Here is a 16,197-nt window from a genome sequence, read left to right as displayed (position 1 = left end):
CAACGTGCTAAAACATTCTTATGATTTCCAGAGCTGGTTTTGTCTGGACTTGTCCCTAGAATAAATATGTTTTTAAGTAATTTTGAAAGAAACAGACACCCCAACTTACAGTGCTGTAAAGAGCAACTTAAAAAAAACCCAAACCTCTGTGTTTACCTTAACTGCAAAATTAGCAGAATTGAATTTATACAGCTATGATCAGCCAGTAATTATGATTTGTCACATACTAATATTTACTTTTTTGACTAATTTAAAACCCATTATACTACATACAAATTAAGAACAAAGTGTTGTGTTGGGCTTTGAATGCATAATTGCAATTAAGATAGTCTCTTGCAGAAATACTATGTATAGGGTTAATTTGGACCACGAGCTGGTTTTTCTTCTGTCTTTGTGTTTCTGTACGACTAACATCCTACTGTGGCACAGAGAAAATAACACTTATTTGTAGTTATTCTTAGTGGAAGTATATTTAATGAGACTGTGTAACAAGGACTTGTAGCGCAGCTCATTGACTACAGCAGTTTAGTTACGTTTCCTCATTCCGTGAGAGGTGAGAGGCTCTAACCAGCATTTTGGGGCCCCAGTTGTGGCCGAACAACTTTACTATAGCAGCTTTGATAATTTCTGATTAAAATGTCAACACCTGAAGGGACAGAATCACAGCAGGTCCCTGCAGAAGTCTGTATTTCTCTCTTTTTAGTGGCATTTGGCTCTTACATATTTAATGATGCCTTGGGAACAAAAATATTACAATTCTGTCATGAATTACAAATTTGAGTGAATGTAACATAAATTAATATATTCACCATTATAGGAACAGCATTTGGGTGATATCATCATCTAATGCTCTCGTGTATTGAGCTACATCATAGTTTGCGAGGCTTTGCACCTTTACATGCTATGGATGGGGGGTATAGGAAGTGTCTAACTTTTAAGTACACACAAAGTGAGAATTTGGCAATTGCAGTCTAACAGGTTAAATAGTGACAATAGCTACAACCAAAGAAAACATACTAAAACCCCTTTCACTGTTTCCCCCAGTAAAATTTAAATTACCCAACCAAATTACCAAGGAGGGGAGGCTATTCTTTCCAAATAAAGGCAAAGAAAAAAGAAAAGACTTTTAAAATATGAAAAAGAAAACTTTATCTCAGTTGGCATTTTTAAAGAAGAAACATTGACTTTATTTTTGCTATAATTTATAACACTTGTTACATATTTTCTTTTTTAAATATTGTTTTCTCCTGAGAACCAGGAAGAACTGAGGAAAGCTACAGGAACACGCACGTTTGGTTTTAACATCCCCTGTTACTTCAGCAGGGATTCACAAACCTCTTTGGTCTGTTGCTGTGGTCAAAACCAAACCGTTTCTTGCAGGCTTTTGTCTTGATGCTGTAATGCTAAAACTTTTGGCTGAAACTACTATGAATTATATCCTGGTTTTCTATGTCACTTGCAGCCACTTTTAGTATGTTTTGGCTATGTTCTCAGCAATCATGGTGTGGGTATTGCTGACGTTAAAGCTGAAATCTGAAAAACCTGTGCATGGCATTCTGCTTTTAATTTCGTAGAAGCATAGAATCCTGGAATGGTTTGGGTTGGAAGGGACCTTAAAAATCGCCTAGTCCCACCCCGTGCCCCGGGCAGGGCCCCCTCCCCCCAGCCCAGGCTGCCCCCAGCCCCATCCAGCCTGGCCTTGAGCACTGCCAGGGATGGGGCACCCACAGCTGCTCTGGGCAGCCTGGGCCAGCGCCTCGCCGCCCTCACGGGGAACAATTTCTGCCTCACAGCTCATCTGCATCTCCCCTCTCCCAGCTTAAGGCCATTCCCCCTTGGCCTGTCACCACGTGCCCACGTACAAAGCCCCTCTCCAGCTTCTTGCCGGCCCCTGTAGGTGCTGGGAGCTGCTCTAAGGTCTCCCCGGAGCCTTCTCCTCCCCAGGCTGAGCAGCCCCAGCTCTCCCAGCCCGGCGCCATAGCAGAGGGGCTCCAGCCCCCTGACCACCTCCGTGGCCTCCTCTGGGCTCGCTCCAACAGGTCCGTGTCCTTCTCATGCTGGGGGCCCCAGAGCTGGTCGCAGCGCTGCAGGGGGGTCTCACGGGAGCGGAGCAGAGGGGCAGAATCCCCTCCCCCACCCTGCTGGCCACGCTGCTGGGGATGCAGCCCAGGGCACGGGGGGCTCTCTGGGCTGCGAGCGCACATTGCTCGGTCACATGGAGCTCCTCATCCACCAACACCCCCAAGTCCTTCTCTTCAAGGCTCTTCAATTTGTCTGCTAGTATATGGAAATAATCCAGAAAAACATCCTTTTTACCTTTTATAAACCTTTGACTAATCCTTTGGTTGTTCACTGTTGGCCTATATAGCTTCTCGCTGTTGCCAGACTTTCCATAATGTCAGCTGCAGATGGACTTGAAAATGCTGGCAGGTCTTATCTGTGCGAGCATCAATATCCATTCTAAAAGCAGCATTTTCCCTGCCCTTCGTGAATCACTGCGATGCCAGCATCCCTCTCTCCATCAAAAAGCACCTGTTGTTAGTTCTTGCATCCCACTTGGATCACTTCTAGTTTATTGGCGCTGGTGCTTACGTGATGATGTAGCAGTAGCTTTACCGGGAGTCAGGAAAATCCAGCTGTTTCCAAACATGCCTTCATCCTCGGAGGATCTGTCTGTGTCTTGATAGTCTTGACCCATCCTACACTCGGTAGCTGTAATTGCTGCAAGTCTTGGGATGTTCAGTGACCGCATCGTGGGCCTCAAGGCAGTGCTGTACAACCTCGCACGTACGTTATTGCTTGAACCTCAGTCAACCAAAGGATGAAGCAATCTGTGTATTGGTTTAATCTGAATCGGTAATGTGGATGTCCTGGCATGATGATGCTTAAAAGGCTTGTGTTCCTCTAGAAATTTTTTAGATGACGGGTCGCTGAAGAGAGATGTTACTCAAGTTTGCATTTTTCAGTACTACACATAAAGTCATTTTGCCTCTTTGTATTTGAGCCTTTACATCCTGGCAAACAAACTACTCGTTCATATACATTAAGACTTGGATATGCTCTCTCCATACATTCCCACTATGTTCAGCTTCTGCTCAACTTTTTCCTTCCAGTAACTGCATTAATGGCTTCTTTTAAAACTTCCATTATCATTTAAACTTCCCTTAAAACTTCCAAATTCATTGTTTTATTAAAAACAGAATTTTCTGTGAAAATTTTAGAAAATAAGATTAAAAAAACAGAATGGGAAAAAAAAAGGAAAAAAACCCTGAAGTTCTGAGTAGTTGAAAACTTTCTGAATTTGAAACTTGTATTCCTACAGGAACAAGTAAACTTAAAAGCAGTAAAGTCCTTCCTCGAAGGTGTTTATGGTTTACCATGAATAAAAAAGACACTGGTGCATGAGCACACAAAAAAGACACTGGTGCATGAGCACACGTGCCCTTGGAGGAGCTGCAGGGCAGGTGCGGAGCTCCTGACCTCCCCACCTGGATTGCGGCTGCAGGTCATCGCCCTGGCAAGCCCAGCGGGAAGGTCAGCTCTTCCCAGCCTGCTACCATTTCAGTGGCAAAGTAATATATACGTTCATACACAGTAGTATGGATCGGTATATATGTAGCCTACATATATACATAGTACACATATATATTTCTGGTGGGAAAACCTCCTAGCCTTTGGGCTAGTCTGGATTTTTCCCTGCTTGGTTTCTGTCGCCCATATAAGCCCATAAAATAATTACAGTCTACTCGGAGAGAAGCTGCTGGCTTTCAGTGCTGTTGGCATTATAAATTATCTGTCTAGATAGCCAAAATGTGTAACTCAGGCCAGAGGAGAACATAAAAGGAGCATAAATGGTGCATAAATGTTATGCGGGCCTTTTGCCCAACTATACTTTGACCCAGTCCAGGAAAATCGGTCCAGTGGCATTGATTTTTGCAAAGTGACTGGCTGGCTTGTCCTTGCAAGGCTCAGAAGTACGCTCGCAGCGCAGCCCTGGGTCTGGGTTGCTTGGGCTGGCACCGCCGTGTGCTGCGCCGGGGGACTTTTTGATGCTCCAATCTGTCCAGCAATGCTGCTGGAGTCAGGAACTTTCCAAATTAGGGTAACTTCCAAATTCACAGTGCTGCTTTTTGGACAAGGTAAGCAGACCTGCCTTAGTATTGGGAATGCATTCACTGCTTTGTCCACATTGAAGCAAACTTACATGGCTCTGCCTTAGCAAAGGTGAGGATTCAAGGTATGGCAGCCATACCTTTAGGTTATTGCACTGTCTTACAAACTCAGCTGTCAGAAACAAAGTTTTAGTCTTATGATGCACTAAGAAAAGGGTTTCTGAGCTGCTATTTGGATTTCCTGTAGTTTTAAAATTACCTTATCTGCGTAGCATATTCTAGTGGTTTACAGAGCTTCCTCAGGATTAACAGAGAGAGTGAAATTGAAGTATAGCATAAAAGAAATTGCAGACAACCACATTTCATTCTGGAGGATCCAGCTGCAAAGCTTCTGAAGCCAGTATTTGTCATATAACTGTACAGAGATGCTTATCCTTCCCTGGAGAACGGGTGTGCTTTAGTGATGCTTCAATCTTATTCATCCACGAGGAGGCTGGGGCAGGGCATGGATTGTATCAGCTGCGTGCCCACATCTTCTGGAGGTGGAGCAGATCCTGCTTTCTGCATGTTACCCATGTCGACAGTCAGGGAAGGCAGCTTAACATATTTTGGTCTAAATATCTGGAAAAATGGTTAAGCTTTGTAACAAAATGAGATGCATTTGGCTGCGCTCATAAACAATGATGTGTTCGTATCAGTGGCATACATATATCCACAATTCTATTTCACAACTTACTTACTCCAAAAAAATTTTTAGCAAAAAACTTTGTCCCATTGACACACTTGGCCATATTTTTTTTTACAACCCTGATTGTGTTTGCCTCTGAGGCTTTGACTTTTCTAAGCAGAAACTAATTACCAGCTGTAAAATCCCAGGGAGGATTGGCATGTCAGAGGAAGCGCCGGGTCCTCCCGAGCCTTGAACGCATCCGAAGGCTGCACGCTGCAGCCGCCTTGCACGAGAGCATGTTGGTTTGATGCAGGAGATACCTGCTCAAAGGCAGCAAATTGATCTGATTGTGTCTTGGAAATGTCCCTCTGCTGCCCTGCGGTTCTGCTGGCATGTGCTAGGCTTGTTAAAAAGAGTGAACAAAAATGGGTTTGATTGTTCAGTTCCGTTGCAGTTTCTTATGAGACACTTTGTTTTTATCTGCGGCATTATTTAGTCCTCCTAAACCGGAGGAAAGATGTGCCTAGTAAGCATGAAATGAATGCTGAAGGGAGTTGGAGGTGATCAGTGTTTATGGGCTTCCCCAAAATACGGGATGTACTAGAACAGGAAAAAAAAACCCAAGCAAAAACAAACCCCAAAACCCCAAAAACCAAACAACAAAGCTATTGTAAATGTTATACTGTTACCTGCCAATGCAAACCTGATTTTTGTGCTCCATCATCTGTGACTGTTCCCATGTGTCGTGGTTTAACCCCAGCCAGTGCCCAAGCCCCGTGCAGCCACACGCTCATGCCCCCAAAGTGGGATGGGGGAGAGGATCAGAAGAGTGAAAGTGAGAAAACTCATGGGCTGAGGCAAAGACAGTTTGATAGGTACAGCAAAAGCTGTGCACGCAGGCACAGCAAAACCTGGTATTCGTTCCCTGCTGCCCGTGGCCAGCAGGTGCTCGGCCATCCCAGGGGAGCAGGGCTCCAGCACGCCCAGCGGGGACTGGGGAAGGCAAACACCATAATGCTGAATGTTGCCAACCACCTAGCCGCCTTCTTCCCCCAGCTTATATACTCAACATGGCACTGTATGGTATGGAATGTCCCTTTGGCCAGCTGGGGCCAGCTGCCCTGGCTGTGCCTCCTCCCAGTTTCTGGTGCCCCTCCAGCCCTTGCACTGGCAGGGGCTGAGAAACTGAAAAGTTCTTGGCTCAGCATAAACGTTACCCAGCTACAACCAAACCATCCGTGTGCGGTCGCGTTGCTCTCACGCCACATCCAAAACACAGCACGACACCAGCTGCTGGGAGCACAATTAACTCTGTCCCGGCGGAACCCAGGGTGCCAAATGCGACCCCTCGGATGCAGGATGCTGCCACTCCTTCCATGGGAGCTCCAAACACCGCTGAGAGCCGCGGAAGGGACGGGCTCGGGGTGGGCACTGTGCTGGGAGGGCTTCTGTCACTCACAGGTATTGAAGCATCATGTTGAAGCATTTATTCTACTCCTGTCTCATTGCTACAAACAGGATCGGACCGGAGCCTGAAAGAGAAATTAAAATAATAGCAAACCACTGATCTCTTCCAAAGGTTAATAGCTGTGTTGGGCGAGCAATAGCCTGTACAGGAGACGAGTGCCGTTCTCATCTCGCTTTGCTCTCTGCCTCACATACCCCACTGCTTTCTTAAAACATTTTATGTCACTTCAATATCTGAGAGCCACACTTTGGATCAAATGCAGGCTTACCTAAAGCTCCAGTAAGGTGTTTTGCTTTTTTTTTTTTTTTTTTCTTTTTTTACTTTACCAGCATTAGTGATCCCTTCACAAAGCTGTCAGCCACATAAACATCCATGGAACAGCAAAGCAGAGCAGCTGCTGTGGCTTATCGTTCTCATCTATTACAAGAAATTGTATTTTAACCTCTTCCCAGAGAGTCACTTGTGTGTGTTTCTTGGGGAGGTAAATCCCAGTTTTGGGAAAGTTCAGCTTTTCTGGATAGTGTCTCTGTACTTGTGGTTCTTGGTAGTTAGTAAAAGTAATAGTAAGTCATAAGACTAAAAGCCAAGTGCTTGTCAGCTCCCATGGCAGCTTTCTGCCATCAGGCGTCACAGTGAACGTTGCAGTTTGGGTGATGGACACCAAGAGGAGACCTCTCCAGCAGGCTGGGTCGCTAGGCACACCCGCTGGGACTCCAGCAGCATGGAAGAGGTGTTAAAGGAACCTTCGGACACCACCTTCAGCAGCAGATTGCTTCCTTTTGCCTCATTAGTATTCTGTGGTGGACTTTGATAGTGAAATACCCACAGGAAAAACTGAGATTATTTTTCAAGCAACGTTATGGATTTACTTAGCCAGCTGAAATGGTCTTAACAGTTGATTGCAAGATGGATGAAAATGCTGAAGAATTTGGAAGTTAAGGAATCTATTCTATTGATTTGTCCATAATTACCTAAAGTATTCTTAATGTGGATTCACATCTAGATGTCGATGGGAACAGGTAAGCTACAGAGGACAGTGCTGTCAGCAGAAAATAAGGGAGGTTCCCATGCTGTGAGCTATGACATTGTCAAGTATTTGAAAACTTCCTGCCAAATTCAATCTGACCATTCGTGCTTTGCAAGAAATTTTTTGTAGCATCCTTTCCCATGCTTCGCATGCGTTACTTCTGTTTTTTTAATTATTTCTCTTTCCAGATGGAATGCTTCTTTAAAAAGCAATGTGATAGGAAGAAACATCTTCTGCTTTATTGATTTTTACCAGTGCAAAAACTAGCTGAATTCCTGTGTAAGATCAAGTAAAAAAAAAAAAAAAAAAAAAAAAAAAAAAAAAACCAAACAAAACCCTCTTGTGTTGTTAATGGCCTGCAGGCATCTTGTGTGGGAGAGGGGTATGAGGAAAACCATGTTTCTTCTCGGTTTGGAAAGGCAGAGCTCGGTTCAGCACCTCTTTGCACCCACAGTAGCTGTTGGCCCGTGAAAGCAGCAGGCTGGGGAGAGATCCACCAGCCCTGGCCAGCACATGCTGATGTTTGAGAGCCCACAAAGCTGTCCTCTGTGGTTGCACATTTGCTTAGAAGGGATGTTTTTTATCCAATAAACTCACCAAGGATCAGGTGATGATATCTGTACCGTAGCAAAGACTTTTTGCATTTTATTGAGCAGCGCATTATAATGAAAACTGGTTGTTTAATAGCTAACCTCATCGCAGAGATTTCTTCCAGCAGCACTACAACAAATTACATTTGTTTTAAATTACAAGATCTATTGCAAGTTTTTGCCAGCTACCGTAATAGAAACGGTCTCTTTGAATTCAGTAAGTCTTCTTCCTTTCGAATATTAACTTTTGGGTTAGAGGAACAATAATGCTGTCCACTTGCAATAGATGCTACTTCCCCAGCATTGTAGCTTTAGCTAAAACCCCCTAAATTAAATTGTCTTCTAGCATTTCCATTAGAAAACACTCTTCCCAAGCTTTTATGACTCTGCCATAAAATTCTCTAGGTAGTGAAATTTAGTACATAAGGTTATATATCCGTGGCAAAAGGTACATCTTGGATGAAATTTCAGAGGACAAAGTTTACTGGTGCTTTTGAAAAAGGCTATTAGAAGTCTGCAGCTGCTGCTTTCCTGCACTCTGGAAGTCATCAAGAAACCAAAGCCTGGACTTCAGACAAGTAGTTGAGAAAAGAGGAGAGCGAGGGTAGTCAGACCCTGCCACAGGTTGTCCAAGGAGGCTGCCCAAGGGAGTCTCTATCCTTGGAGATACTCAAAACCCAATTGGACGCAGCCCTGAGCAACCTGCTCCAGTTTGACCGGAGACTTCCAGAGGCACCTTCCAGCCTCAGTATCTCTGTGTTCCTCTGACTATGCCAAGTCCATCAAACAGTGACTACGTGTCAGGTTGAGCGTTACATTGGTGCTGTCCTCACGCTAAGGATGCCCCTCTTGCCGGGATGTCGCACGGATTTCCAAGGAGCCTGAGGAGGCTGTGTGTCAGCGTGGATCCATCCAGCGGCTGGGTAGGCACAGTACATCTGTAAGGACATTTGAAGGGAATATAAATCCAAATCTTTTTTATTCTGTTGATTTCTGTCAACATTTATCGTTTGATTGTCTAGTAGCGCAGCACTCTTGCCTGCTTATTCCAACAGGGTTGTTTTGTCAGTTTGCTTTCAAGGTGTGAGATAGCTGTACTACAAAGGTGATTTTGAAAAACAATGCATTGTGCCTGCTATGTGGTACCTACTATTGGTAGTCAGACCACAAGTTTGTCCTTCAGAATTTTGTAACCTGCCGTTATTTTTCATTCATCTGTCCCCATTGTTTTAGAGGACACACAGCACAGAATATAAATTAGGAAAGAGGTGTCAGTGATTATAGATAATATGCTAAAACCATTTCTGAAATATTTATTACAAAATAGGTTAGTAAAGTGACATGGTGCACCTGTGCTGGTGTGGAGTAGACATCATTAGAAGATTATGCTAATGTAAGTATTTAGTAGCAGGTCTTCTTTGGGATTACTCTGTGCTATTATCATAGTCAGCCCAGGAATTGTAATTCAAAAGAAAGCAAATGATCAAGGTTTTTGTTTCTTTTTCTTAAGTTTTGACTGCTCTTTAGACTGATGAATTAAAGAATATTACAAGGAATCTTTTAAACATTTGGAAGGGAAAAAAAGGGAGGGAGCGTAGACTTGGGCAGAGAAGTAACATATACAGAAGTGTAAAATGAAAAGAGTTTGGAAACCTTTGTTTGGGCTGGGCAGTTGTCAGGTCTGGAGGTGTGAAGATGGTTGAACAGTGATAACATCACCAGAAAAGAACAGAGAGAGAGAACTGGGGAAGGGAGAAAATTCAGGGGGAGGTGCAAAGAGGGCCGATACCTTCATGTGCGCTCATTTTTATGATTTTAACTTTCATTTGACTTGTACAAAATACATGGATGAAATTACTACGTATTCTCTGTGTTCCAAGGATATTGGACAATCACCAGACTGCATGCAATGCCAATAGGGGACTGGTTATAGAAGCATATTAAAATACCAGGTTTATTTTGTTTTTAACTGAAGTTTTTTAAAACTTCACTGTACTTTGCAACACTGAGACGCTGAGAAAGAATTTGAAGGTATTTGAAGTGATTGCTGTTTAAAAGAAAGCTTTGCTGTTCATGCTTTAGTGAGCATTTGTTCAGGTTTGGGTTTTGCGTTGGGATTTCAAGGTCTAGGTCTGTTGTTTCATACACAGTCTGACAAGATAAGAGTCGTCTGTCTCATATATGCCCAGTAAATTTGTCTCCCAGAGAAGCAAAAGCTGAAACATGGAAAGCATGATGATGTGCAGGAAGGCTGATCAGCTGTAATAAAGCATTCATTATCCTTCCATCTAAATTAACTGTAATGACATCATAATAGTGCCTTTTACAACCTCACTCCAAATTCCCCTTTTTTTATTGAATTATCAGCTAAACCTAAATTATTTTAAGTTGTATCTGTATATTCTTGTTTAGATAATTATTCTATCATTAAGAAGGTAATTCGTTCATTCTTTCATTCTTCTATTTTGAAGTGCACTTAAAGAAAAATACTGGGGAGTAAATTTTTAGCTTGTATTGTTTCATATTTTCCTGTCATAAGTATTTTACATAAGTGCTTACAGTGTAAATCTGAATCCCTGGGTACTTGAGCTAACTAAATAATATACAACATGGAATATGCTGTAAGAATGTTTCTAGTATTGGAATTTTCTCTCTAGATTATTTCTCCAGAAAAATCTTTTTGCAGAGGCAGTTTGATTTGCGTGTGTGCATCAACCAGTGAGGGAGGTGTGTTGCAGCATCATGTGGCTTCCAGCTTTCCTCCTTTAGCTTTCACAAGTACTTTCCAACAATGTGAGAAGCTGACTGGAAGAAAATGGGACACAGAATATTTTTAAACATGAGTGAACAAGCAAATCGGGGCATTTGACTAATCACAAGAGAAAACAGAGGAAGAAGAAATGACTGTACCTGAGAATAAGGGGGAAAAAAAAAAAAAGTTGTTTGGTGCAGTGGGTACTGTTGCTGTATGTTGGATCCCTTTGCCCCTTCTTCATTTACTGTTGCCTGTATGTTGATATGTCTCCTGGTTTCAGTGGGGTGTTTGTAGGAACAAAGGGCCTCTGCAGAGGGAACACTACAGAATGGAACCATTAATATTGGTACTGTTTGGTGGAGCAATCGCTAAGCATGCACCCGCAAACCCCTTAACCCCTGTGGGCCTAGTGGAAGTGATTAATCATCAATAACGGTAAAAATATCCGGAACTGGGTATTTGCAATGGAAGTTAGTTCATGGAATTCAAATGAAATTAGCGCTCGCAGCCCAGAGAGCCCCCCGTGCCCTGGGCTGCATCCCCAGCAGCGTGGCCAGCAGGGCGGGGGAGGGGATTCTGCCCCTCTGCTCCGCTCCGGTGAGACCCCCCTGCAGCGCTGCGACCAGCTCTGGGCCCCCCAGCACGAGAAGGACACGGACCTGTTGGAGCGAGCCCAGAGGAGGCCACGGAGGTGGTCAGGGGGCTGGAGCCCCTCTGCTATGGCGCCGGGCTGGGAGAGCTGGGGCTGCTCAGCCTGGGGAGGAGAAGGCTCCGGGGAGACCTTAGAGCAGCTCCCAGCACCTACAGGGGCCGGCAAGAAGCTGGAGAGGGGCTTTGTACGTGGGCACGTGGTGACAGGCCAAGGGGGAATGGCCTTAAGCTGGGAGAGGGGAGATGTAGATGAGCTGTGAGGCAGAAATTGTTCCCCGTGAGGGCGGCGAGGCGCTGGCCCAGGCTGCCCAGAGCAGCTGTGGGTGCCCCATCCCTGGCAGTGCTCAAGGCCAGGCTGGATGGGGCTGGGGGCAGCCTGGGCTGGGGGGAGGGGGCCCTGCACACGGCAGCGGGGTGGGACTGGGTGGGCTTTGAGGTCCCTTCCAGCCCAAACCATCCTATGATTCTGTGGCTTCAATCAGCAGCATATTAATTGATGCATTTACTCTGGATTGAGAGCTGTAAATGGAGGGAAATTACTGACGAAATCAGTACTAATCTGCCCCTTGACTTAAGGCAGGATAAGGTGAATGGTCCAGATCACTACTTGATTAGAGATACTTGCTTAACCTGTATTTTTGCAGCATTTTTTTTTTTTTTAAATCTCTGCTTTGAATGGCTGGAGGGCATTGCAAAGTATTTCTTCATGTCTAACCTGTGCCATGGTTTTTTGCATGTCCTGTCCTCTTGCTTCTCTCTGCCATATTTTTGTGTCACTCTTGAGGCATGGTGACTTCAAATGAACAGTATTCCAGCTGAAGCCTTGCCAGGGCCAAGTAGATGAGAAGAAAGAATCCATGTCCCACAGTGGACCGTTATCCTAATGCAGCTCTGACGGAGCATTGTGCATCATGGAGGCACTTTGATGCTCGACTGTTTTACTGCCCACCCTCTGGCTAACAGACTTTTGCAGCCTTCCACTGTGTTCATGCAATTTGTTACTCCTTCAGGCTTCTGATGGACTGATAAAGGTGTCTTATGAGGTAATACATAAACAGGGATAAAATGCCAAGAAATCCTGATGTTGATGTAAGACCCCGCTGCCATAGAAGTTATCTAAAGGCACAATAAGAGGACAGTCCCTACTCCAAAGAACCTAACTACAACAGAAAGCTGCTGATATGTGATATGCTGATGTGTGAAAGTGGTGCTGATGGCGAGCCGTCCCCAGCACCACTCATTCCCAGCTGCTCAGCGCACATAAACCTCATCTGTCCAGGGTGTTAATTTTGTGTTTGGAAGATGCTTATGCCCTTTAGCAACAGTCGTTCTTCCTTCCACGTATCCTGAAGTAACTTCCTTCTGTAATCATATTCTTTTTATTCCAATCACATCATAGGAAATGTTAATTTCCTTCTTTTAATTGGGTTGATAAAGTCTTTTGTCTAACAAATCTTCCCAATATGTTAGCGTTAGATTTTGTTGCTGTGTGTGACATTCTCGGTATTGCAGCTCAGTACATCATGATCAGTTCCAGTCTCTGAAGTTCTCTCTTTTTCAAGGTTTAACTTTTGTGGCTCTTCCTGACACAGATAATGTATTCTTTTGTTAATTGAAACTGAACTTCAAGACAAGCGCTTCTTTTTATGCACATGCAACTGGAAGCTAATCTTCATTATTAATTACAGCAAGATAAGTTATGCCACTGCGGATTGATGTTCTCCATCTGAGCACAGGAGATAGTTTTGATTACTTGCCTGTTGGCCCAGTGATGCCCAAGTACACCTTCCTCCTTACGTGTGTTGGCAGCAGCCAGCGCATTCTTCACTACAGACTGATGCATTTGGTTTAATTCTGCCTGTTCTGAAGAGCCACATTTCCGTCTATTTTTTCAATTTCCCTTAACTTTGACAGCGAAGTTCCTGCAGTTTCGTCAGAACCTGCTTTGGAGGAGGGAGAGGATCAAACTAACACCTGGAGTAAATCATAAATTTTTTCTGCTTCCTTTTCTGAATGTTATTTGAACATAAACCTGAGCTGTTTTTGCGTTCATGAGCTGCAGCAGACTTCACAGGTGAAAACATACCATTTCGTAGATCATAGCCAAGAATTCAAGCAAATATTTTTTTTCTATCCAAAGGATCTCCTCAGGGTGGTAATCTTTCTGGCTGATTAACCATACGACTGTAATACCGAAGTGGTGAAGCGATGCCAGCCTAACCATCTTACTTCTGCGCTGTAGCCCCGTGTCGTTGTTTCTTCTGATTCTTTTTCTCCAAACGGCAGCTGGTTCCCAGGATGGGGTTTGAACACTCTAGGCAGAAACACCTTTCTTCTCAGCTGACACCTCTTCTCACTCTTGCGTGGGTATGTAAGCGATTACAAGGCGGTCAGGTGTACATGGAGTGGAAGTCAGTAATCTCAGCCTGATAGAAAACTACATTTGTCTAAATCCAGCCTTTCCTTGCTGGGCCCCGTAAAAATAAAGTTTTACACCAAGGTGAAGAAGTAGTAGTGTGATGAATCCCTCTACTCTTGCTGTCCCAGTATGCTATACAACTTGCTACTTCTTACTGCCAATATTTTAATATATATTCTTTAAAACTGACTTAATCAGAGAAAAGTCATCATAGTTTTGCTGTTTTCTCTTGGCACTGGAGGTACTAGACAATGCTAGAAAGTGCTGTGAGCTTAGCCATCACAGGGTCGTTGTAGTGACTTCAGTTGTGCTGGGAGGCGTTTACATTGCTTGCTGATTAATCCACTTCATAACTTCCTTTTTCCTCGGTTAAATCTGGATTTTTCAGGATGGATGTTATTCTTACTGCACTGTGCCAGCCACATTTGGCTTTGCAGTACCGTGATCACAAAGTCATATTCTGACTGTCCCCCACGTTGTAGTAAAGGGACTGTCAATATTTCCAGCAATCCTTCCAGTACTGGTCGAAACAGGCACAAAATCCTCATTGGTTTACATTTGATTTACAACTGAAGATGTACTGTTATAATAATATCGTTGTTCTGTTGACTTCCACTGGGAAAGAACAGGCTTTCTTCACTGACATACGTTAGGAAGTGTTTTATCCAGTAACAGAAGGTTTGAGTGTATCATCAGATTCAATCAAAATTAAAACAGGGTTTGAATAATTAAAAAATCAATACTTAAATCTCTGCATCTCTGCTTTTGATGTTCTTCTGTAGAAAGTTGGGAGCAATCCCTACCTTGCCAGAGCAGCCTGATTGCAGGGGTAGCACATGGTCTGTGAGAGGATGGTGGTGTTTAATTACAACTGCAGTTTAACAGATGTGTTGTGCTGTGGTCCTTTTGCAGTTGCAATCTACTGTAGATTCCGCATTATTTGTTCGTTATTGGTATTCACTAGAATTAATATAGGGGAAAAAAATTGCGAGCTACAATTTAAAGAAAAATAATGGTATATAAAGTAATGAGATTGTTCCAAAGCTTAATTAGATGGGGTAGATTGAATACATTACAGTGATGTCTTGAGGCAACATAATTAAATTGTAGGCATAATCCTCCCTGTATTGGAACTGATTTTATCTTCGTAAAGCAAGGCGCATTAGATGGCCCTTCCTACTATGTTAAATTACTCATTCTTCTAGGAAGACTTATGAATCTCATAGTATTATCAGACTTTAAAACCACAAAACAAAACAGGGTATAAGTCTACATATCAAACTGTTGATAGCCTGATTATAGGGATAACTTCAGTTTCAATCTTAGTATATGCTGCAGCTCAGTAATTGAGTCATAGATTTAAAATACATATATATGCAGTGTATTATTGTGTATGCTGAATTAATCTCATTTATAATATCTCTTAATGAAGTTCTTTCCAAATACATACGCTGACAGGGATCCTGGTGAATGATGCACAGAAGTGGTGCTCCTGAAGTGCACCTCTGCGTAGGCTGGGTGCAAGTGGAAAGATGCCTATTACATCTTGGCTATATAGAGAAATATCGTAAAATGTATGACTGTGTGTATCCCTACATATATGTATTTTAATTTTTGTACATACTCATTTATATTTGATATATTTTTTCATCTTTAAAATTTTCACATTATTTTTTATAAATCTATTATTTGTTTTCGCATTTTGGATAATATTCCTTCTTCTCCGTTACACACTACTGTGGGGGCGATCTGGCTTTATAGAACAGATAAATCCCAGTGACGTCGAAATTTTTGCCTTGCTTGATTAATTTAGTGTGCCTAAATAATCTGCCTCAGCATCCTGATGCCAGTGTATTATCTGGAGGCTTCGTTTTTCTTGTGTTACCAAACATTTAGCTAAATACTGATTTTTTTTTCAGGAGAGATCACTAGTGTCTTAAATTCAGTAAAAGACCTTTCTAACTGCCTCTTCTGGTTTGTTTTCAATAATTCTGGTATATGTTTGCCAGCCTGCAGAAAGATTAACTTTGTTATTTGCATTCGATAGTGAACTCTCTTTTTAAAGATTGGTGTCGGGGGCGGGGGGGGGAGCAGTACGTGTCATGAGTGATCTTTATCGTTGCAGGTACTTTCAGGAGACTTAAATCTCTACCACAGTCTGCTCGAAAGACAAGCTCATTTGTCTGGGCATTAGCTGGCAGTTTCATAGCAGAAATTTAAAGTTTTCAAGAGGAATCTAATGTTTATTTTGAAAATGGAGATTAGGGTACCAAAGAATAATATGTTTACTTTTCAGCAGCATGAATATGTAGTGACCTACTTATAGTATACCATTTGGTTTTATTTTTAAAGCTTGTCAAGCCAACTCCTATTGCAATTTAAAGAAGCATTCTCTTTTGGAAGGCAACAAACTACACTGTGTACTAAATCAGCATTTTAGAAGTAGAACAGTGAACAGTGTTTTGAAGATTGTCCTTCAACGGCATTTTGATGTGCTAGTGTGCC

General features: G+C 43.0%; 1 protein-coding gene across 2 annotated transcripts in view; it reads left to right on the top strand.

The window, feature by feature from the left end:
* Positions 1–16,197, top strand: part of DOCK1 (dedicator of cytokinesis 1) — a 317,964-nt gene that overhangs the window by 212,873 nt on the left and 88,894 nt on the right. The window lies entirely within an intron of this gene.

This window comes from Falco punctatus (assembly GCF_963210335.1).
Source record: "Falco punctatus genome assembly, chromosome: 9".
Classification (NCBI taxonomy): Eukaryota; Metazoa; Chordata; class Aves; order Falconiformes; family Falconidae; genus Falco; species Falco punctatus.
This window is presented reverse-complemented; position numbering and strand designations above follow the sequence as displayed.